At 49.8% G+C, this 23001-nt stretch overlaps 1 long non-coding RNA gene across 3 annotated transcripts in view; it reads left to right on the top strand.

The window, feature by feature from the left end:
* Window positions 1–23001, top strand: part of LOC139054814 (uncharacterized) — a 604407-nt gene that overhangs the window by 377608 nt on the left and 203798 nt on the right. Inside the window, exon 3 of one of the 3 annotated variants that reach the window (XR_011511526.1) lies at window positions 253–297. The exons of 1 other annotated variant lie outside the window; for it this stretch is intronic. This is a non-coding gene — a long non-coding RNA (uncharacterized lncRNA). Of the gene's footprint in view, window positions 1–252; window positions 989–23001 lie in introns of those variants that run through there. One more of the 3 variants, XR_011511527.1, reaches the window with a different exon arrangement.

The raw sequence follows: 23001 nt of genomic DNA, 5'->3' as shown, positions 1-23001 counted from the left end.
GAGCACGAGATTTGGCGCAACTCGGCGCCGAATGCATCAACGTGTACTGTATGTATGCGACGTGTATGTATGTGTACAGTGCTTCTGGCACACAGCCAAGCTCGTAATCTCAGCTCAGTGCCAGGAACGCTGTTGGCCCTTTATACTTCGACGCGTCCTGCGCCATGTCTCGCAAATTCTCCCCAAATTTATATCCTAAACTAATCGCTCAAGAACCCTTCCCTTTGAACCCGGGCTCTTTCTACTTTGCAGGGGATGGCCGGAAGTGCAGTGAAAAGCCGGAAGCATGGATTGGTTGTGAGAGCCCATTTCCCATCGGTGTTCTTCGTCATTCAGACAGACGCAAGAGTATTATAAGACAGTCTCTGTCTATCATGGCATATATGTCACCTCGATAACAAGGCTTACTAGCACAATTTCGGTCGCCAACTCTTTATCAGTTTCCAGCATTGCAAGATAAGAAAGAGTGCAGTGCGATATTTATGTGTGCAAAATTTGTTGTTTTCATCTGCACTGACTCGCACAACCATACAAGTAAACAAAGCGTGTACCATCATACCTCGAAGGGGTGTGTTGTGGGGAAAGAATGCGGTCGCAGTAGATCGCAGAGTATTCACTAATGCGCTATTTTTAGATATTTGCCCTTATATGTATATAAGTGGCACCGGCTACTGCTTTTCACGTTGATACGTAATATAAAAGTAAAAGGCAAAAATTTGCTTTTGGCAGATAACTCATCCCTTACTCGCGTCATGCCCATCGGTCTGTAATACAACGTGGCATAAAGGAAAAGAAATGCCGCAGAAAAGAAAAATACAGAAAACGTTTTAAGGAAAAATAAAGGCGGGTTATAAATATTCATGATGCCTAACTTCCAGCACTTCCAATCTTTTTTTTTTTTAATTTACGAATTTGGGCTCTTTCTACCATATTAGGAATGTTGTATCAAGATTTACGAAAAATAAATTCTGTTCCCGACAAAGTTTTACTCATCGGCTTCCGAACTTTCCGATGACAGCTTCCTGATGATGAAAGGACTCCAGGGGGTACTTGCTTCGAACAAGTTTATGAATACGAGTTCCTGAAGCAGGCGAAATCAGTGAGAGCTAGTTCCCTGAAGAATTCACTATAACCTGCAAATCATACATTGCTTGTCAGTCTCGGCTGTTGCAACTTTCCCGCCGCTTGTGTTCTGCGTCTAAAGGAAAATGGTCGTTATTAAATTGCGTACGGATCACTCAAAAACGTGTGTCCAAAGCAAACTTAAAAAATAAAAGCAGGAAACTCCTTTCAACTACCGCCCCCTCTCCACCCTTTATTTCGGTGTTGGGACTGCGGGATTTTACGGAATTTTAAAGTTAAGATGTTGGCAGGTACGATGATGTCAGGTAGCTGAATGGCACAAACAACCAGGGTACAAAGACTGATCTACACAGGCTCAACATTAAAGTGGTAATAAATAATGAAGGCGACAATCATTGTTGGCTTATAAAAAAAGTTTCGAATGTCATTAGCGCTCGTCTTAGTATTGTGCTTGTTGGTCATTCGTTTAGAGAGAGAGAAGGATAAATGAAAGGCAAGGAGATCAACCAGGACTGAGCCCGGTTAGCTACTCTGCAATGGGGGAACGGAACAGGGGAGGGAAATTAAGAGAAGATGAGAAAGTTTGCTGTGGATATCACCGTCATATAGTAACAGTTTTCTGCTGTATATCACAGAGGGTCTCAGTCCGAATCGTAGACGGTCACTCAATCCCGCCTTCAAAAATCGCAGCAGCGCTTTTGTGGCCTTTTGTATAGCTGCGATATGCCAGGACACGGTCCCTAGACCTATACAGTCCAAGGTGAATGGTTTTCTATCCACCTGATCTAGAGGTTTGCAGCGCGGCCATGTCTTTCATTTTCAATCGAAGGGTTGAGCACCGTAGATATTCTATAGTCTCATCGACACCGCAGACATTGCACGCGGTGCTATCGGTCATTCCAATCAAACGTATATATGCATTGGGGAATGCAACGCCCAGGCGCAGTGGCACAGCATTGTTCCCTCTATTCGCGGAAGCCCAGCTAACAGACGCAGTTGCATAGATGGTTCGAGAGAGTGCAATCTATGCCGGGTGAATTCAAATGAGTGCCGCTTCTCCAATGACATGCGGTGGGCTAGTTTGCTCAAGTGTTGGGCTCCGTCAGTCCTCCATAAACGGACAGAAACTAGGTTTACTCCTCTGTGTGCTTTCCTAGCAGCTTCGTCGCAGAGTCCGTTGCCGGAGATAAGCGTTTAGAAAACATGAAAGGTTTAGGGGCTCACGTTCCACATTCTCATTATATCTTTTTAAAACTACTCATTACAGAATATCATGAGAAGCCAACAAACGATGACACCAAGGACAACATAGGGGAAATTAGTTGTACTTACTAACCGAATTAAAGAAATGCTAAATTAATGGTAATGAAAGTGGATGAAAAAACAACTTGCCGCAGGTGGGAAACAATCCCACGTCTTCGCATTACGCGTTCGATGCCCTAACCAATTGAGCTACCGCGACGCCGTTTCCCCATCCACTTTCTTGGGTATTTATATTTTACTACTATAACCAACCTTGGGAGTGTTCACCAGCGCAACCTCTCACTAACTTTGGCGATGTATGTGGAACATCTTTTCTGGCCGCAGGCTTCACGAGTACGTGATCTTTTTGAGTGAAGGCTACTGGTTCATTACATAACGAGGATTTCGAATCCGGCAACATTTTTGCATTCAGGTTGCATGTGCGGGTTTATTGACCAGTTGCCTTCACCCAAAAATATCGCGTACTCGTGACTCCTGCGGCAGAAAGGATGTTCCGCATCCACCGCCAAAGTTAGTGATTGGTGGCGCTGGTTAACATTCCCAAGGATAGTTGTAGTAGTCAAACAGAAATACCCAAGAAAGTGGATGTAGGAGCGGCGCCGCGGTAGCTCAATTGGTTAGAGCATCGAACGCGTAGTACGAAGACGTGGGATCGTTCCCCACCTGCGGCAAGTTGTTTTTTCATCCAATTTCATTACTATTAATTTACCATTTCTTTAATTTAATTAGTAAGTACAAATAATTTCCGCTATGTTGTCCTTGGCATCCTTGTTTGTTGACTTCTCGTCATATGATTAATAAAAAATCGAGCTCCTCGATTAATCCACTTCTCCTTCATTACAGAATAGTCACGCAGAACTGCTAGTAAAGAATAGTGGAGCTCGTTATGTGAGGGCCCACAAGCGCCTGTGGTCTAACAGCATGGTAAAAAACTGTATATATGATCCATGAAGATGCAGAACAGCATGCGTATTACGGATCCGCCATAATCAGTGCACCACATTCGAAGTTGTTTTTTTTTTCTTCTTGAAGCGTGATGGGATGTCATCTTGGTATGTATGTCTAATTTTCTATATGTACGTAGTGGTTCTATAGGCAGCCGTTCATGTATATTATGAAATGTGTAAACTGCTTTATGGATGCTCTCCTTAGGAAAATAAAATGCATAGGAAGCTATAAAAGCTAGGTGTAGTGTTAACATATTCCACATCACAATTTGCGCGCAAGCGGTTATTGCACTTACATAAGCTACTACACGTAAGACCGCATAAGGGAAACATCTTTAATGTATTTGTTTGCAGTTGACGTTAAAACGTTACCCTGTTTGAGGTATTTTGCTGGAGTATCAGTATAGTAAATTACTGGTGCAACGGTTGAAGAGCTGTGTGTAATATACATATTCTGTCTGTTTGAGACATTTCGCTAGATGTTTCAAATAGGGCCACGTTTATTTTTTGTGTAGTTATAAAGGTGTGGTAGACTTCTTACTAATTATTTCTCTCTTTTCTAGATTTTTATTATCCGAAGCATCTGTAAGGTCTCCGCCAAACGGTTGACAAGATAATATCATATCCAGGGTTGTTACAGCCGATGATTCTATGGCTGTAGTTCCACACGGTAGGATCCGAAAACTTAACGCCACCAGAAAATAGCTGTGTCCTGTCTCCTGTCGTGCATTTTTTTGCTCTAAAAGCTATCAAGTGAAAGGAAGACGTCGTGAATCTAAATTTCGAGGAAATAACTTTCACTGAGCGCAGCTAAATAAAGGAAAACTTGGGCTCGGTGATCTCTTTCCAGCAAAGTTGAACTTGAGACTTGCAGATCGGAAGAAAAAGAAACGACGCAGGTATAGCATATAGTTCCTTTTACAGCGACAATTTCAGTTTCTTTAAATCTCATCACCTGGATCGGAGATCTGGTATTTCTTACGCTATGGTACTCAATCTGAAGTTTCGCGATCGATATACTTAAGATCTCTGGGGTAGACGAACAGGCTGAAACGATAACATTTGATAAACGCACATGCGCACTTGATTCGCATAGTTGGTAAAGCGAAGAAAAGAAACAAAGCTTTTCATTCGTGCTTTAAAGAGGACGGGCCGAGAAACAGATCAGATGGCAGCGCTGAAAGATACTAGACAAAGCGTTCTAAAACAAATTATTTCTCCTTCCTCTTTCTTCTTCCACACAGCTTACTCCGGCGCTTTTTTTTTCTTTTTTGACGAATGGCTTCGCCGCATTCTTTAGTTCCTAATTGCCGACGACGAAAAGAAATATGCTCGAAGCTTTCCTCTCGCCGCTCCTTTCTTTCAAAACGATCCAATTCGAAAAGCGAATGACAAAAAAGAACACACATCGAAGGTAATCGAGAAGAGAAGCAAACATGGAAGGACTCAACGAAAAAAAAGAAATATAAGAAAAACGAAAGAAAAACGAGAACACATTCTCGCTCGGGAGGACGTTAATGTCTGGCCGTCTCTCGGAATCTCATTTATTTCTCGCCGCGTGCTCGCCCACTCAAGCAGCGCGCACGGCGACCCTCGAACGAGTAAAGTGCGTTCGCATGCACACACACGCGGGCCAAGCGAGAGCGGGACACAAATTAGAAAATGTGGTGTACAGAGAAAGGCGGCTCGCGGGAGAGGAGGCGACGTGTAGTATAGTTGCAGTCCGTACGCGCATGCACACTCACGCGCGCAGCAGCAGCAGCAGCGGAGAGGCGGCGCGGACGCATTAGCGAGGCTCCCGATTTGCGTGGGCCTGACGACGCTGTCCTTTGTCGAAAAGCGAAATCTGTTTCGTCTCTCTCCCTCTCTCTTTCTCACTGGAGTGGGCCGTACACTACAGTTGTAGCTGCTGCCGCTTTACGCGGACGGCGCCTCCAATTTATTGTTGCTGGAGATCGTTTCGTTCGTTTTCTTACCTTTTTGTGTTTCCTCCCTTGTGTTGCTTATTTTTCTTTTTTTGATCGTTCCGAGTCCCGTTCTCGTATGAAGTGCGAGGCGATCGAGATGGACGTGATCGCCACGTGCAAGAAGTGGCAAATTAATGTAACGATTTTATGTTTTACCAATTCTTACCAATTGAGCTACCACGGCGGTGTTTTCCCATTCACTTTCTGGGTATTTATATGTCACTACCATAACTAACCCTGGCAGTCTTAGCCAGCGCCACCATTCACAAACCTTGGCGGTGGATGAACATCCTTTCTGCCTCAGGCGTCCCAAGTATATGATCTTTTTGGGTGAGGGCAACTGGTCAATACACTCCCACATGCTACCTAAGGCATCAATGTTGTCGGATTCAAGACGCTCTTTATGTAATGAACGAGAGGAAAGGGGATTAAGCGAGGGGCCCCATTTTTATTAATCCTATTATAAGAAGCAAACAAACAAAGACACCAAGGACAGCGCGCGGGAGATTACTTGTACTAACTAAATGAATTAAAGAAATGGGTGCCAGCTGAGAGGAATTCCACTGACGTAGCGCTTAGAGCCATCACAATAGTTTCCGGCTGTCGACCAGCGGTATTATCCTAGTAATACTTTCCGGCAGTTACTTCGCAACTAAATGCGGCATGCACGGCAACCTTTGGGCGAGTTATGCAATTTTCGGTATCCCGCTATCGGTTAAGGATGTCTATACACAATGTAAAGCGATGAGTTATCCAGATAGGCCTGGTGTCTCTAATGGCATTGCTTTGTAACCTACAACCCCGTCATATTTGCGAACACACGCCCTTTTTCCATTGTTTATTCCCACACAACACCTGAATAGCGTGAATATAGTTTATATGTACGGCATCCATAAGTTCTACTACTTACTGTTCGTAATCATACTGGTGAGACCATAAAGTACAATGCTCTCACATCTAGCTTATTCTGCTTGCACTGAATGCACAGGAACACCGAGACTCACTTCACTCATGTTTAAATGTTCGCTTCAGCCGAGTGCAAGCCAAGGCGAATAGAGCTGTCGTTTGGTAAGTACTTGCCAACAACTTCGGTGACTGCTCTCACGTCCACGTAAATATTACAGTAACAGACGAGTATCGTCTGCAATGACATTTCCTGTCATATATTTTCTTTCTTTTTCGTTCTTCCCTCATCGGGCCTTCCTGGAGTTATCGCTAACTAAACGTCCATAAGGCATGCAGAATTTCCTTGTATCCACATTGCGATGTAGTCCTTTGCTCTTATTATAATCTAAATGGGGGAGCAGCATTGCTTTTCAATAGTCTGTTGACGAACGTGTGAAGAAAAATACTACGAAATGCTACGCCTCTAAAGACCACAAGCACGGGGAACTGAGACACGGGAAAATCAAAGACTAACTAACCGCTTGAGAGACTCAAAACTGGCCGGAACAGATAGCGTAATTGCGCACCTAGTACACGTGCCATCGATATACCTCCGCCAAATCTCATCACAGAAGCTGCTAAATGTGAAACGGAACAAGAACATATCGTGACTTCCTTTTGTCAGCGCCTTAACTGTGCTCTTTAGTTCCGTATAGTCTGTCGATTCTCGTTCTCTCAACTCAAATCCTCCCCCCTTTTTGCCCCCTGCCTTTTCTCTCACAGTTTTTCTTTAAACCGGGCATTGACTTCCTCCACAAAAGAAGAGACGACATTAAATACCTAGCGTTATACGGAGGAGATCCGCCATGATATATGACGCCCAGCTCCGCTCTGTCAAAGGCTGTTGTATCGAGACGGGAAGCACGTATGTATGCCGTAGCAGCTATATATACGAAGCGCGAGAGGGTGAGAGAAGGGAGAAATTTTTACGAGCCCCCATATCTCCGGCCGTCTCGGCCTCTTGCAAACGCTTTCCGCTGCGTATAGCCCGAACAAACCGCCCCACTCCATCTTGAAATACACTCGGAGGTCATTAACGAGATCGGCACACGTTATCGGGCCGAGCCGCGGTGCCGCTTGCGGAGACAACGAGCGTTGGAAGGAAAATGACGTTAACAAAGAGCCCGAAAGTGGACTGATGGAAAAACTGAATGTCGCCGCCGCAAGAACGACACACGGTCCAGATGGAGAAGAAGCAGGGAAGGAGAGACAGCGACACCGGCCGTGCATATTATAGAGGGCCGTATATATAGATACGTCGGAGCACATACATCGCCGGCGATGAAACGCAAAGTGCCGCTTTATTGCGGTCAAACTTGTCTCTCAAGCGTAATTACACTATCTGCCCCGACACGCACGCCTTGGGTCAGAGCTCGGTCTAGATAGAGGGCGGGGATTCGGAAGCAATAGCAGACGACGTCGATTCCTTGCGCCCATGGCGGCGGCCTGCGGTTTCTCGCGACATCCCGCGATAATGCTCGAGAGGAAGAGGCTCGCAGAGAGGCGATGGCTGCGGGATGAAGATTCGCGTTCAGCGAGGGCAGGGAAGGGGTGAGAACCGCGGCCCGATGAAGGGGCTGTGCGTTAGCCACGGCGGGGAAGGACGGGAGGGTGCGGATCGCTCGGTGCAGCGGCGCAGTGTAGCAGGAGACGAAGCAGACGACGTGATGAGGGGCTCGGCGCCGTGAGCCCCGGGCCCGGGTGCTCAGAAATTACGCTAACGGAAATGATAATGACCGAAGCGCGCGGACCGGGCCGCTACACGCCGTGTCCTGTCTTGCTCCCCCAGAAGCGGGAGGAGAATGCGCTTTATAAAGAGAATCAGAATTAATTCCGGGGCTCATCACTGCTGCTGCTTCACGGAGCCGTTGACGCCAGCGCTGACGCTGAAGAGGGGTGTGGGCGCTCTTGTCGCTAGGGCGAGAAAAGGAAGACCGGAAGTGGAAGATAGCGCGCGGCGGTGGCCCCTCCTTCGCTTCCCCACATCGCCGCTGTCCTTCCCGTCCCCAGGGCCACGCCGCTCGCTGCCGACTTCCGGTTTGATTTCCAGGACCCCCCCCACCCCACCCCCGTTTGTTCTTTTATTCTTATTATCATGTTTATTTCTGTTTCCTATTCTTTTAGCACGCGTTCTCCTTTGCCCCGACCATTTTTGCTTCGGCTATCGTGTACTTGTTTCGTGGTCGCGTTATTATGCGAGGGAATTAAAACTGCCGAGGTTCGGCCCTTATTCCGATCCCTGCTCGCAGTCTCTGAAGGAACAGTGCAGTTTAGCAGGATGAACACGAGGAGATGTTGGGGGTGGGTGAGGGGGGGGGGGGGGGGGGCTGTAGAAGACGGGAGGCCGAAGGTGACGGAAGTGGTTCGAGAGTGAAGGGAGGCCTAGGAGCGGCGAGATACTCAAAGTTTTGGCTGTCAAGTGGCGAGGCGTTCGTAACGACCACCACAAGCAGCGGGGCCAAGAGGACGTCGTTCATTAGAAACGCAGGAAACCGCGAATGCGCTGAAGCGCGTTTGTACGCGCTTAATCTTCCGCCATAGCCGAGCACGCGTGATGTGCTGTAGCTTCAACTTAATGAGTCCCGCAAGCCAGATTTACAGCGTCTCGGTGAAGCTGTAGCGGGCGTGACTTGATCATTGCTCGGCGGTCGCTGATCCCAGGCCGGCTTCCGCAGTCGTCTGATGAAAACGTTGCGAGTTATTTTCCCTGCATGCCTTGCAAAAACATTGTAGCAACTCTTCCAGATGGCTATTCCCTAGTTTAGTGAAATATCACGAAATTTCTGGCGAAGTAACGATTCGTATTTTGTGCGGCAGCAAGAGGTTTTGCCCCAGTTGTGCATGCCAGTAACTCGATCGAGAAAGCACCTAAATGCTCTTGCTGGAACACTAATTTTGGTTCAGAGACGAGCCTGCCCCCCTCCCTCCACCCCCCCCCCCCGGAAAGAAGTAAAGATGACCTATCCGCCGGGCTATTGGAAATAAACAGCTACAACGAAACGACCAGCTCGCTCAGCGCAAGCAAGCAAACGCCGCGGCAGAGGCTTCGACCCGCTGCTGCGGCGGCGTCGTTCCAGAAGCTCATGTCATCCATCGCCCGCCCCTCCTGGTGACCGCGTCGCGCGCGCGAGGGGACGCATCGGGGAGCGAGACAAAGGCGCCCGTCCAGGTGCACCTATGGGTTCTCGCCCTTTCCACCGTCTCCCCTACTTCTTATTCTTCGCCGGCTTCTTCTCGAGGGCGAAGGAGGCCTGTTTACCTGCGTCGACACGCACACCGCCGCCGCCGCTGTGTAGAGGCGCGCAAACAAGAACGCCCGAGGCGATGCGTTGCCCACCACCATATCGTCTTCAGGGATTGGTACACCCCCCCCCCCCCTCATTGCTCTTTGGCTTCTTCTGCAGATGCAGAACATAAAATAAAGCAAAAGAATGAGGGGGGGATGGAGGTGAAGGGAGAGCGAAACCAAAGCTCGTCCTCTGCTCATCCGTAAGTTTCTCGCGGAGGAGGCCATATATTTCGGAGGGGGGGGGGCACTTGTCAACGGACCGTCAACAATGGTAGGCCCCGCGTCTTTCGAGCGCACGCATACGTGTGCGCCTCTAGTAGGTACCTTGGGTCGTACCGTCCCGTGTGAAAAAGCGTCTCCCGTGCCGCCGACTCTTGGGGAAACGCTCTCTCTCTCTCCCCTTTTGTGACAAACGGAGTCCTTTGCGTCCGTCTCTCTCTCACTCTTCTTTCTGTGGAATATAATTCCGGACCACTCTTTTAATTGTTCACCCCCGAGCAACGAAGTAAACAGGAAAAAAAAATAAAATAAAGGAAGAGGAAGGAGAAGCTGTGGCGGTAAGGTCCACGCGGCCGCCTTCGTACCGTGGGGTCTTTCTTTTGCCGACGCTCGCGGTCCCTCTCGGAGCACCGTATTGTGTTCGGGCTGAACCTAAACCTCGGGCTCGAATATACCAACTTCGCTAAGGATCAAGAAAGCGAAAAAAGAAGAAGAAAGCTCGACGAATCCAACTTAAGAAACCGGGAAAGGATGTATATAGTACCGGGGCAATATAAGTAAGTAAAATAGAAAGACAGCCAAGACAAGCCACATCGAAGCCGATGCGGTGCTGCGGGCGCATTGTGTCCTCCCGGTTGGGCATGCAGTCTCCTCTAGCGAGCCAGATTCGACCGACATCGTGCCGTCGGGCCGCCGTTGTTGTCCCCCTGCTTCGGCTGCGCGCCCCGTGCTTCTCGAAGCGATCGAGCGAGCAGTCACGGGATGAAAGAAAGTGGGAGAGAGAGAGAGAAAATAAAATAAAGTTGGCGTCTATTGTCGCCGCTGCTGAAGCTGCTGCGAAAAATAGGCTTAAGGGGGTCCTCCTGCGGCTCCCCCTGTCCTCCTCCGCCCGGGTGTGCCCGCTCCGTGCGTCCCAAGGGGCCAGCGGCAGACGGCGAGCTGTTGCGAATAATAAGAGGCGCCGGAATGTCGCCGTCAGCGCATCGTGCTACGCGCACACTTTCGCGAATGCGCATTGCGCGTGTACATGGCTGTACATGTACCGATGGCGCGGAGACCAAGCATCTCTCCCTGTATACACGTAAGACGGGCTGCGAGCGAAGGCGACCGCCAAGTTTAGTGCAGTGTCTGGTATGCTTATTCTCTGGGAAAAAAAAAAAAAACGAGCTGAGGGTAGCACGTGAGGCGACAAGAAATAGAAAGAAAAGAAGAAGCAGCGCCGGAAAGTGTCGAAGCGTGTATTTGCACTGCAGAGGCAAATAAGCTGGGTTGACGCGGTCTATAGACCTTTTCTTTTGTATTACTTCTGCGGCTCACGCGCCTAGGTATATGCGGAAGGGGCACCAAATAGGCTTTTCTGGTGCGCACGAAAACTAAGAAGAATAGGAATGCGACCGGAGAGGTCACGTCTGTTTATGTGCACGGGGTGCAAAAACCCTCGGAATTATGACTTTTCGCAACAGAAAAGCTCGCGCGGGCGGCATTCTTCTTTTCCCCTTTTCAATCGCCATAGTCCTGCCTTTTGATTCCTTTGCTTTCCCCCTGGCCGTGAAGAAGACCAAATTTCCACACCGAAGGCACCGCAGCTACATGGTTGTCGGCCGTCGGATCTCCCTTGTTGCGCACGCGGAAGGGTCCCTCTTTCTATAAGGCTCCATAAGGCTGGACGGTAAGCACAGGAGTCAGCGCATCCCTTCACGTGGAGGCGCATGTGTTTGCGTGTTTGTGTTTATCCACAAACGAAGCGCGAAGTGTTCGCGCCAAGCAGATTTCGCGGCAACCGAGCGTGGAGCTGTTTGCCCAGCAGCGGCTGTGGCAGCGGCACCGTTCGACGCCGGTCCATTGTGCGGTCACGCGCTGAGCCAATCTGTTTGGGTTTACGGCGACACGGAGCGTTTGCCGTGTGCGCGCGCGCGTGCGTGCGTGCGTGTGTGTTTAGGTTATTAAACCTCTACGCGCGAGCGCGCCTCGACTCCTAAGTTGCTGCGTGCGACGGCGGTCGGCGTGGATTCGTGCGTCCTGGTATGTCGCTCGTCTCTCTGTCTATACTTATTCCTTCATTTATCTTCGTGCCTATACGTCTTCGCATTGGAATCGCGTCTGCATCTGCCTCCGGTTGGCACGAGAGAGGGAAATAAAAGAAAAAAATGTATGGACTTTGACGTCAGCATACCTCCATCTGGATACGCAGCACGGCGGGAAAGAAGAGTGATATAAAATTTGTGAGACAAGGTGAAAAATAAAGGAATAACCGTACATCAGCCGGAGCGCTGTGAGGCACAGTCTGGCAGAAGTCTTCTGCGGCTCAGTCTACGACTGGTTGAGAGGACACAGCCTGTCAGTCTTCGAGACACCATCTTCCCGTGAACAATCTGTCTTGTCGACAGTCTGTGAAAGTTTCACACAGTCCCGCATGGTTACAAAGTACCACACTAACAGAGTGGTAACACTGTGCACACTAAAAGTGAGCACAGTGTTAGACAGTCTGGTTAGAGCAGCAGGAAACTAGAGGTCAATAGCACAAGCCAATGTCCACTGTCGGCGAAAACAGTATTCGGCGCCCAGAATTCTGCATATTAAAGGCATTCTATATACATGTTATACATATACATATACATGTTATATATACATGTTATATATACATGTTATAAAAAATTCGCAGACCCGATATCACGATGACTGTCGCCGGTAATGCGTTTAGCGTTGAATCAATATATCGACAAAGTATTGCCACTATCGAAACGAGTTATGCTTGAGGCGTGTGCTACAGCGGGACTCCTCTTTCGCGCTACCATAAGAACATTTGGCGCCATCTAGCGGCGGCGCCGCGAAGCCTGTGCGCGGGCTTCGAAATGCATGGCTCGCATGCTGGTACGAACGCTCACAAACGCGTAGTGAGGCAACCAAACTCCTCTCTTGCGCCCATTTCTGGACACATTGCGCCATCTCGCGGCACTGCCGGGAAGTGCGCAGTGGAGCTCCGAGACGAGAAGGGCGGCGCGCCGGTGCCATGCGGTGTTACCCTTGCCTGGCGCACATCCAATGGCGCATAATCAGTTACCCAGATTCGCGAGACGTTCATTGAAGAGCGGTACCTACTCAATGCACCCATGGCGTAGCTCGCTAAACCATTGGTGTGAAAGACGTTCATTGAAAAGAGGCAAATACCCACTGCACTTGTGGCACAACCTGCGTCGGGTTGCTGTCCTTGCGGAATCCTCGTGACGTGGGTTCCATGCCGCCCAACATTGGGGAAATTTAAATGAGCTTTTTTCGCCATTGTAGAGCGGCACACTCACAGTAGCACGTAAACCTATAGTTACCCAACTTTGCCTCGAAGACGTTCACTGAAGAGCGGCACACACCTACTGGTAACGGCGCTTGTGTCGAAGCCGTTACCTATTTGTTGCACGGGCTTTCAGTCCACTTACGTGACGTCGCGGGTCTTAGCTTGAAGGCCTCGTATTTTCTGCCAGTCTTGAGAGCACGCAGTGACCAAAGTTGGCATCCAAAAGATTAATTGAACAACAGTTAGACCGAGTCGCACTTGCCCAGTACTCCGAGTCGGCGTCAGAGTTTCATCGAACAGCTGTACTTGAGCAGTCCCTCATCTACAGCGACCAATGTGGGCGTGGAAGAGATTCATTGAAGAGCGGCAGATACGTACACATTGCCATATACTCGGTGACATAGTGGGTCCGATGGTTGCATTCGTACCCTGTTCCCTCAGCACAGTAGCCTGATAAGGTACCCATTAGACCACGGACCATGCAGTGACCCACGTAGGCGGGAAAACGATTGGAGACAAACATACATAGACAGCCGCCTAAAAGGGCGTGAAGTACTCTAAGAATGCCAACGCATTAAAGCCCTCATACGCCCCACGACCACCGCTGTAGATTAGAGGCTATGGCGCGGCGCCGCTAACCTCGAGGTCGTGGGTTTGATCCCGACCACGGCCGCTGGATTTCGATTAAGGCTAAAGTTAAAAAAAAAGCGCTCTTCTACTTAGATTTAGGGGCACGTTAATGAATTCCTGCTGACCAAAATCAATCTGTAGTTAGTCATTACCGCGTGCCTCATGATGAAATCGTGGTTTCAGCACGTAAAACCCCAGAATTTAATTTATTGCGTAACACGATATATATAATCCTAGTCTTAAGTTCTATATAGTGGAAGAGATCTGTCCACTCAAGATTTTGCAAGGTCCCTCGGCGATTCATTTTCGATGCCCTTCCGGTAGCAGTACAGGCCCGCAACAAGAATTCCAAAAGACAACATAAAGTGTACCATTCATGCGGGTAAGAAAGTGCACCACTCACCTTTTGTGTGAACAGCCTGTACCTTGAAGATCACAGACGCAGCTCGCCGATACTGCCGCCGGTCACGTCCACCATACATTCATCCCGCCAATACATGAATGCAGGACCACAGGAAAGGTAAGGACTGCGGAATGTATACTGTTTCTCATTTTGCGAGTTAATATTACGGACTATAACTTTTTGGCGCTTAATATATGCGAAGTGACTGATAAAAAGTTGCAAGTGTTTTTCAAATCACATTATTTTTGTAACAAATATGCCCACGTGACCAACCCTTCGATGATTTGTGAGGTATCGGCTCCAGGAACAGAAAATTTCTGTTCTTTTCGGGAACGTGTTTCTGTTAAGGGCGTAAAATAGAGATTTTCTGTATGAGAACAGAAAATTTCGGTCAATATACCTGTTATTTTACACACATTTCTTACAGTGTACCCGTATGCTTCGAGGAACTACACGTCACACGGGTAGGGCGGTGCTTCCGGTGCCCAGTATGGAACGACGAAAGAAAGAAAGCGATAAACGCAACGGCTCTCGTATCGACGCCATTACCTATTTGTTGTACGGGCTTTCGGTCCACTTGCGTGACGTCACGGGTCTTAGCTTGAATGCCTAGTATTTTCTGCCAGTCTTGAGAGCACACTGTAAAAATCGCGAATTGGGCATTCCAAAATAGGAAAATATGAACTGGTGCACGAAATTTCTCACTGCCATGCGATGACAAGGTACGATATGTCTGTGCCAGGAGGTGCATAAGAAGGAGAGGTACGACGGGGTTCGCATGTTGTGACAAGCCACAGTTGTTGAACGAGCGGTCGCGACTGAACCGACCGACATCGCACTGATCATGCAATATTCGGAACTGCGCTGCCGTCTGTACGACAAAGCGGTAAGCGGGACCGATGTGTGCCTGCTTTTCATTGCATAGATGGCAGATGACACATGACTATCGGACGTGTGTTATGTGCTGTGCGGGTATCCAGTAAAATCTTTTCTAGCTTCCTTAGTCACGATAGTGTCAGCGGCATGGTCGCACGCCTGAGCCACCGAATCTAGCTGTATTAGCCCGAGTTGCACAATACGCCCTCAACAGAGTGGTCAAGGATTGACCTTGTTGAGCTTTTATTGCAGCCTCGCCTTAGGTCACGACGAGCAACTATGCTTGCATGTCGTATCCAAAAGAGGCTGGTAAGCAGATTTAAATAAACTGCATTTGTCATGTTAATTGTACTAGTAACCGGACGGCAAGTATGTGTGGCGTTGATTAGAGGCTATTCGCCGGACTCTACTACACAGCCTCCGGGAAATACTCGCTAGGATTAAGATCAGGAGGCCATGCTGTCGCTTTTCGAACAGCTTCCTTCTCTCTGTAGCCATCACACGCACAAGGCTTGAGACGAGAGGCAGGACAATTCCTGTTGTATATTTTCCAAGCTACGGAAGAATGCCCGAGCCACGATTGCTTGTGCGCGTTTGCCGTCTGTGAGCTTTATTTGACCTTTTCAATCTGTAAAAGTTTCGAACTATAGAGGTGTTCCCAGCGTCGTTTAGAAGCGGTGGGATATAAAATATCGTCGGGCGGGTCTCGACTTGGCCATTCAAAAGCTTGACCGAAAAAGAAGGGAAATGAAAAGGGGAATGCGAAGTTAGAAGTAAATAACGCTGTAAAAGAACAGACAGGCTCTAGCGGTTTCCGTAACGGCGAGTGTACGGTGACCATTCATTCACTTCACCCGTATACGTCAAGCACCAAACCAAACTGGGCCTCCCTTCCTACACCCGACCACTCCTTCCACAAGCCTTTGGCGAGAGGGCAGTTCGGCAACGGCAGTGAATTCAAAGGGAAGCATCCCGTGCGGGGGAACGCGAGCACTAGCTGTTATGGTGCGGCGGAACTAAATTTTGGTGCGCATTCCTGCAAAAGTACCCCTGCCTTACGCGTACGGCCGCCATTGTGGGGCAACAAAGAGGACCCCTGCCTGCGCGCTCGCAGATAAATCACGAGGCCGCGCGCTAACTCGCTCACTGTTCCTCGCCGAAGGGTTGCCCGCTAGGGCTCGCACGCGAGCGCGAGGAAACGTCGTTCACGACGTGCCCGCACCCTCCCTTCACGTTGCGACCCACTGTGCGTGCCTTCGGGCCCCAGAGCTGTCAGTCAGCGACTAACCGTCCCCCCTGCGCGTTCTCCTTTGTGCCCTCCCCGAGGCCGCTCCAAATCTAGAAGAAAGGAAAGAGAAGCGATAGAATAAGAAAAATAAAAGAGGGGAGTGGTCCTACACGTGCGTACCCTAAGACCCCTGTCCCGCTGCGTATGCGTCCACCTCCAGTACGTCACCGACCGCTTCTCCACGGTCGGCGGTACACGCGGCTCACCGTCGCAGGTGCGCGTGACGCCTGCCGCGGCGGAACCTTCGTGGCTTCGCCGGCCGAGGTCCAGGAGGTCGGACATTGGGCTCAAAGGCCGCGGCGAGCTCTGCTCCGACGCGCGGTGACACCTTCGCACTTTAAGGAATATATTACCGTGCCCCGGGGCCCTCCCCGCGACCCCCCGCTACCCCATTGAGGGGCGCGCTCCCGAACACAACCTCTGCGTGCCCTCTCGTTCCACTAGGCCACAAGCGCGGCGGCGCGTACGCGATCGAAGGACCCCCGGCGCGACCTGCGGGACGCCGCGGCTCGTTGGTCCCCGCTGAGGCGGCAGAGAAGCTGCGAATGTGCGGCGCGCGAGAAACGGGATTGATTACCCGGCGGGGGATTAACTTGTTGCACGCTGCATACGCGCCTTGTCCCCCCGCGTAAGCAAGGTACGGCCAGCGCGCACCGAACCGAGTCGTGTGGAAGATCACCCGGCCACCGTGCGCGACCGCGAGGTCCGGCGTTCATTCACGCGTGCGTATAGCGAGCCACGGGCCTGCGCATGCGTACTACGAGCCGGTGCTTGAAGCTGCTTTCCGAGGTCTCCTTTGTATCTTCGTGCGTGTGGGCATCCCAGGTTCGGATGCCGCGGCCTTTCCGTGCAAGCAAAAGGTCCAACGTGTATCGGCGCAGTGTGCACAGTGGTTGGGGTCGGGACTGTGAAGCTCGAGTTGTGTGTTCAGGGAGCGCGAGCGTGGTGCCGGCAGGGTGCTTCAAGGACGAAGATTATAAGAAGCGACGAAGAGGGTTGGACCCCTCCTCAGAGCGCCTCCTTAGTGAGAGTCCGATAAGGGTAACAAACGCTTCTTGACCGCGCAAGCGACCTTCTGAGTTGAAGGCTCTGAGTACTGTCGCTGCCGTGTCAGCTCATTCACAGCGCCGGCCGAGAGCCCATGCTTTACCGTTGTAGCAGCGTGAAGGCATGCGATGCTCAGTGTGTGGGGCCTACATAGGGCGATTATGTGCTTAATACCATTTATTGATTCAGCGCGTTGGCACTGCATGTAGCCAGCTCATTTACGTGCTCGCTTGGGTGCGCTAGCACGTCTGCTTAATACGTTCGTGCTTCTATAATAACCTTACTTATTGCCCTGTTTCTCAACATTGCTTGTTATGCGTTCATTCTTTGTGAAAAGTAATAAGCAGCTGCGGTTTGATGCGCCTTTCTTCGCTCATGTTTCTGAGTGAATTCTATATTGAGAGGGACAGCTTGTTTGACAACATGTTTCTATATGCATGTGTCTATGTAATTATTAGTTTTTATTGAATAACTATGTATGGTGCTAGAGACACAACCGATGGAGAGATTGTGGCAGGTCTTAGCCTATCTGAATGACCCGCTCAATTGAAAAAAGAAAAGGTCGGCTTAGACTGTCAGGCTAATCCTGCCTATAGCAACACCGTCACTACAACCACAGATTGTTAGGGTCATGTCGTTATTTTTCATATAAAACGCGTCAGCAAACCACATGAGTTCGGTTGGTGGGCACGACCATTTCGTGTACCCTTGTTAAGCGTCATTGTACCGTCTGATGTACTACACTCTAAGCCAAAAAGGACTAAAACGGGTATGGCTGTTAGTCTCTTGGGGGACTAAATGACCTGCCACAGATTTTGAACCAATTTTGGACTAACTGCGGGAGCAAATGCAGCGGCCTAACTGGGGGAGCAACTACTGCAGACTAAAAGTGAGGGCAACTTTTAGACCCTCCCAGTTAGTCCCTAGAGAATCAACGGTTAGTCTGTTAAGGTTAGTCCACAGGGAGTAACTGCAGGAGCAACTTTTAGTCCTTCCCAGTTAGTCCGAAATCACTTTTCCAATGATTCCAGGTTGCCATAGCTTTTCAAGCAAAAACAATGATCGAACTCAAGTAACCCATGTTTATTTTTGATTACATATTGCCACCATCATCTTGAGCCACAATTAACAAAACAAATAAAGGAATACTAGCATACAAATGCCAAGTCCTTGGTATACAGTAATGACATATAGATACAGAAGATAAAAAAATTGACTGGAAATATGCAGCAGTTCAAACAAAATAAAAACTCCAAAGTATACAGCAGATGGAACGTGTCATAGCCAGAGTAAAATCATGAAAATGAAATTAAGTCAGGAGCAGTCACAGTCAAATATAAGTTAGAAGCACTCTACAACCCCCGAATGCAGAGATCTAACTTGGCTCGAACTTGACTTCTGGCAGTCTCAAGACAGCTTCGCCGCGCGTCGTAAATCGTGCTTGATCTTGCGGGCGACTTGGGAACGACTTGGCTGCGTCGAAGTCCGCTCAAGTTTGAAGTCTGCTCCCGGGCTAGCTTGAAACTGACTTCGTGTGTTATTCCAACATGGCAGCCTCCCGAACGGACGTCGCGCGGAGGTTAGCTGCTTTCGAGTTTGCTTGCTACGCCATGGATACAGCATTTTCAGAGGCGCAGCCCTTGCCGAAAATTCCGCGACCCACCCTACGTGACCGAGGGAATTCGATGGAGCTGTACGACGACGAACAATTCCTCGGTCGCTACAGATTCACGAAGAACGCCGTGCGACTTCTCGCTACGTTGCCTATCCGGGTAAGCTGGGACAATAGAGGACCGACTGTGTGCCTCCTATGCTGCAGTTGCTGATGGCTGTGATGTTTTACGGCGCTGGCACGTTTCAAACAGTCACCGGAGGTCCGGTCCGCATTCCTCAGTCAACAGTGTGCCGCGCAGTAGGAAAGGTGACTCTGCTCATCGCGAAGCACCCGCGCTGGTACTGGTGCGCTTCCCGCAGTCGCGGAAAGATTGATTGCGAGCGTATTTTCTTATCTCCTGTGACTACACATAACAAAAAGTAGCCCAAATAAGTCAGTCATGCAGAACATGTCCGCTTACCAGTTTTGTGGCGCTTTCCCTGTTCTTCCGCAGCTTCCTCTTTCCGCTTTTGCTTCAGGTTGGTGCAGCATTTTTTCAGTTGCAGGTGATCGCGCCGCGTAATCCCGTGGTTGGCATTCAAATGTTTTGCTATTTCTTTCCATGTCTGATTCTTCTTGGTCAACGACGCGACGTAAGTTTTCTTGCATTCCACAATATGCTTGTAGCCGTTCAGGAGTGTCGTCGGCAGGCTCCTTTCGTCTTCTTTAAAACGGGCTGCCGTGTTGCGTTGCGGTGCATTCTCTTGGGAGCAGACCGTACGTGAGTGCGACATTTCAGCGTCAAAGCCTGTTGACAGAACAGCAATTTCGTACCAAATGCGGCGCGCGGCCGTCGCGCGAGCCCCACAACTTGTTTTCCTAACAGACGACACTTTCCTAGCGGACGACACGCACTGCCGATTTGCGATGTCTACGACGGTGCCGCACTCTCCCTCTCGTTGTTCTCGACAAACCCTCCATGCGAAGCAGGCAAATCGTTTGCACGTGTCATTTTATTTATTTATTTTGTTTTCTATCGGGTGTTGTCACCCATATGGGTCCGGGCAGGGGACTCAACGGCGCTCGGTACTCTTTGTTCACAGCACATGTTGCAGTTTTTTTTCTTGTTTGTGACTCCGGCCTAGTGCGTTCGAATAGGTTGGCTTTTTCTTCAAAGGGTCACGTAGCCCGAGCAGAACACGGGCCGTCGCCTTCGTTCTGGAATGCCTAGAGGCGAAAAGGGACGCGCGAGCTCCCTCAGAAACCGACCGTATGCCTCGTCTCGGCCTCTTGTATCCGGTTGCCGGCCCAGACGGCGCATGAACGCCTTGCGGCAATCGAGAACAAAAGCCGAGAAAGAAATGACAGACGAACAGACGGGGGCATGATCGGCAGACGCTGCCTCAGGATATCGAGACGACGGAAGAGTGCGCGCGCGCCCGCCGGGACCCCGACGAGCCGAAGTAGCCATCGGCCGGCGGCGGACAAAGGGGGCCGCCGCCGGCAGAGAAAAACACGTACGCACCTTCAGACGCCCCGATGTGGTCTCCCCGGGACCCGACTTGCGCGCGCTTACCCGGAGTGCACGCAAGCAGGGCCCGATTCCCGCCAAAATGTTAGCCAATGGCGAAAGCCTGTTGACCTTCGTGTGGGCGGGATGACAGCAGAGCGACAGTGTTTTATGACCCGCTGCCACCCCGTCCAGGCAGGGAGGAGAGGGACACGGAGCTCCCCTCTCTAAAGGGACTAAAGTCGGAGGACTAAATTGTGCCGTTGATCCTCACCGTCGACCGTTACCTTGCAAGGACGAACATTTAGTCCCACAAATTTGCGCACGACACTTCGCCTCTGCACACGGCACGCACGGTGGATTAACCGTTGATCCAAAGGTCCAACGGCTGCCGTTAGTCCCCTTTTCCCCGTTTTCGGCTTAGAGTGATACGGTGCTTCAAGTCGTTGCATATACCCAGTACAAATTGACGATCACGTACTAGTTAGTAAAATATGTTCATTTTGAGCTTCACTGCAAGGAACATATATTATTCGTAGTCGTGATATAGCCGACCTTCTGTCTTGTGCATGGCAGTAGATAAAAGGGAAAGATTTTCATCTGCCCAATTGTAGCATGAAGCCTGACCAAGACGAATCTCGGACGAATCCCGGACCAGGACGAATTTCGCTTCAACTGCAAAACATTCTTTCTGAGAAGCCCGTATGGGTGTCCTTTGCAGATTCGTGGCCACGGACCGGCGGATGACACTTTTTTTTCATGAACTTTCCTCCACCTTGCGGGTTTCCGCATAACTGATTTGCCATGACAGTCAATATTTTGACTACAGATATATCCATGCCATCGAAATTGGTGAAACTTCGCGTATCTATAGTGCAGCATTTTACTATTGAACGTTTCTCGCACTTACGGTTGTTTGAAAGGTTGTTACGAGACCTTACCCTTCTGGAGACCATTTGCCTTGCTATTAGGCACTTCCTTTCGTCTGGTTCGAACCTATAATCCGAAGTGCCTACGTAATGTACCATGGCTGAGAGCTTCACGCTTACGTTCAAAATGTTTAATTTAATCCGTATGGAACAGATGGCTGCTGTAGGGTGCAAACTCATAGCATCTCTTTTATTGACAATAAGCCATCTTAAGGGTCCTTTTTCTCCTTCATTCAATACTGATCATATCCTTCCTTGGCGCACCGTTTATTAATTTTATCAGGCAACGTGCTCGTTCACGGACGGATGGTCTCGGAGCTCCTGACCAATCAAGAAAGCAGAAGCCAGAAGGTGTGTGTAGCTTAGATCACCAGCGCCAAGCAGCCATAGTAAGTGAATGGGACAGAGTTGGCAGATATGTAGCCGAACACTTTACCGACTTCTGCGCGCTGCTCGGTGGTAATTTTCATGTTTCCAAGCGTGGTGTGTAGTTCACGGGTAGCTGACGCAACGCAATCCACTCAGGAAACAGACATAGCATCGAATAGTTCACCTTCCGCAGCCGCCTCCCCCCCCCCCCCCCCCCCTCCAACCCCGAACGGGGTCCACCACTCGCTTTCGCTTACGTAGCGCACGTGATCTATGCGTCGGCGCCCTTCTATCAGTGATTAAACTCCGAACATCGACCACGAAATTGGCCGAGAGAGTCAGAGCGTGGTGAGTAGTTAACGGTGAACGTAGTCCGCAAATATTAAGCATATAGCACCGCGATTACTGCTTCCGTTGAATGGAACATTTTTTGGCGAGATCCCATTGAGGGAAGGAAACTGCTCAGCACGGATGACTCACCAGCTAGAACGAAATCATTGAAGCGCATGCGTAGGCGTTTTCTCTTGCCTTGTTAGTCTGCTAAACTGCGGCCGCAGAGTTACCCTGCTTAATGAAGTGAATCAATCAACAAAGAAATACTGGCTGATTCCACCCGAACCTTCTTTGGAGTCCCGTTTATACTTTTCAAGGTATGTGCAACGCGTATGAGTGGCAAAGCTCAAATGTTTGGGTCAGCGTAAGCTTTCCCTTTCTCTCGGCTTATGAAAACTTCCAGGGACATCAGAAATATTCCTAAGAGAGCGCTCAGTTTCTAAAAGAGGATGGAGGATGCAATTTGCAACGTGCTAAAGTATAGCCCTATACATGCATGCCTCTGGCTTCTGTAACGTATATGGCGCGTTAATTCTGAGCGCACAGAAGCAAAAGCATGCAAGCAAGTGAAAATATGTCGTCACTCAGAGGATGAACGAAAAGAAGGGCAAGGACGACGCGTTCCCGGTGAGATTAATGTTCTCGCGTCCGTTTTTCTGTTGTGTCTCTGTGTGCGCGCACTTGATGATTTCACAAGGAACGCGGGGCGACCTTCGCTGTGCACTCCATCACGTTAACCGAAATACTATCAATATGAATATGCCGACCGCTTAAGCGGGGCAGCGGGTCCAAACAGGGCGACCATGTGAGGGGGCGGGAGGCAACCACGGCGATATGGAAGTTAAAAGAATAAAAAGCGCGTGGGTGATGGGACGGGGGGTTCCTGAGTGGTGGGCGTTGACGCGGGCTCTCCGCCCGCTTTTCACCCTCAACTGCTGCTACCTCTGTTTCCCGAATTCCGCGGGAGGCACGAAATTGAAAAATTCCTCCCAAAATGAGATGGATGCGTGCGTTGTTTGT

This window comes from Dermacentor albipictus, chromosome 1 (genome assembly GCF_038994185.2).
Source record: "Dermacentor albipictus isolate Rhodes 1998 colony chromosome 1, USDA_Dalb.pri_finalv2, whole genome shotgun sequence".
NCBI lineage: Eukaryota > Metazoa > Arthropoda > Arachnida > Ixodida > Ixodidae > Dermacentor > Dermacentor albipictus.
Note: the sequence above shows the minus strand (reverse complement) of the source record. Positions and strands in the feature narration are given on the sequence as shown.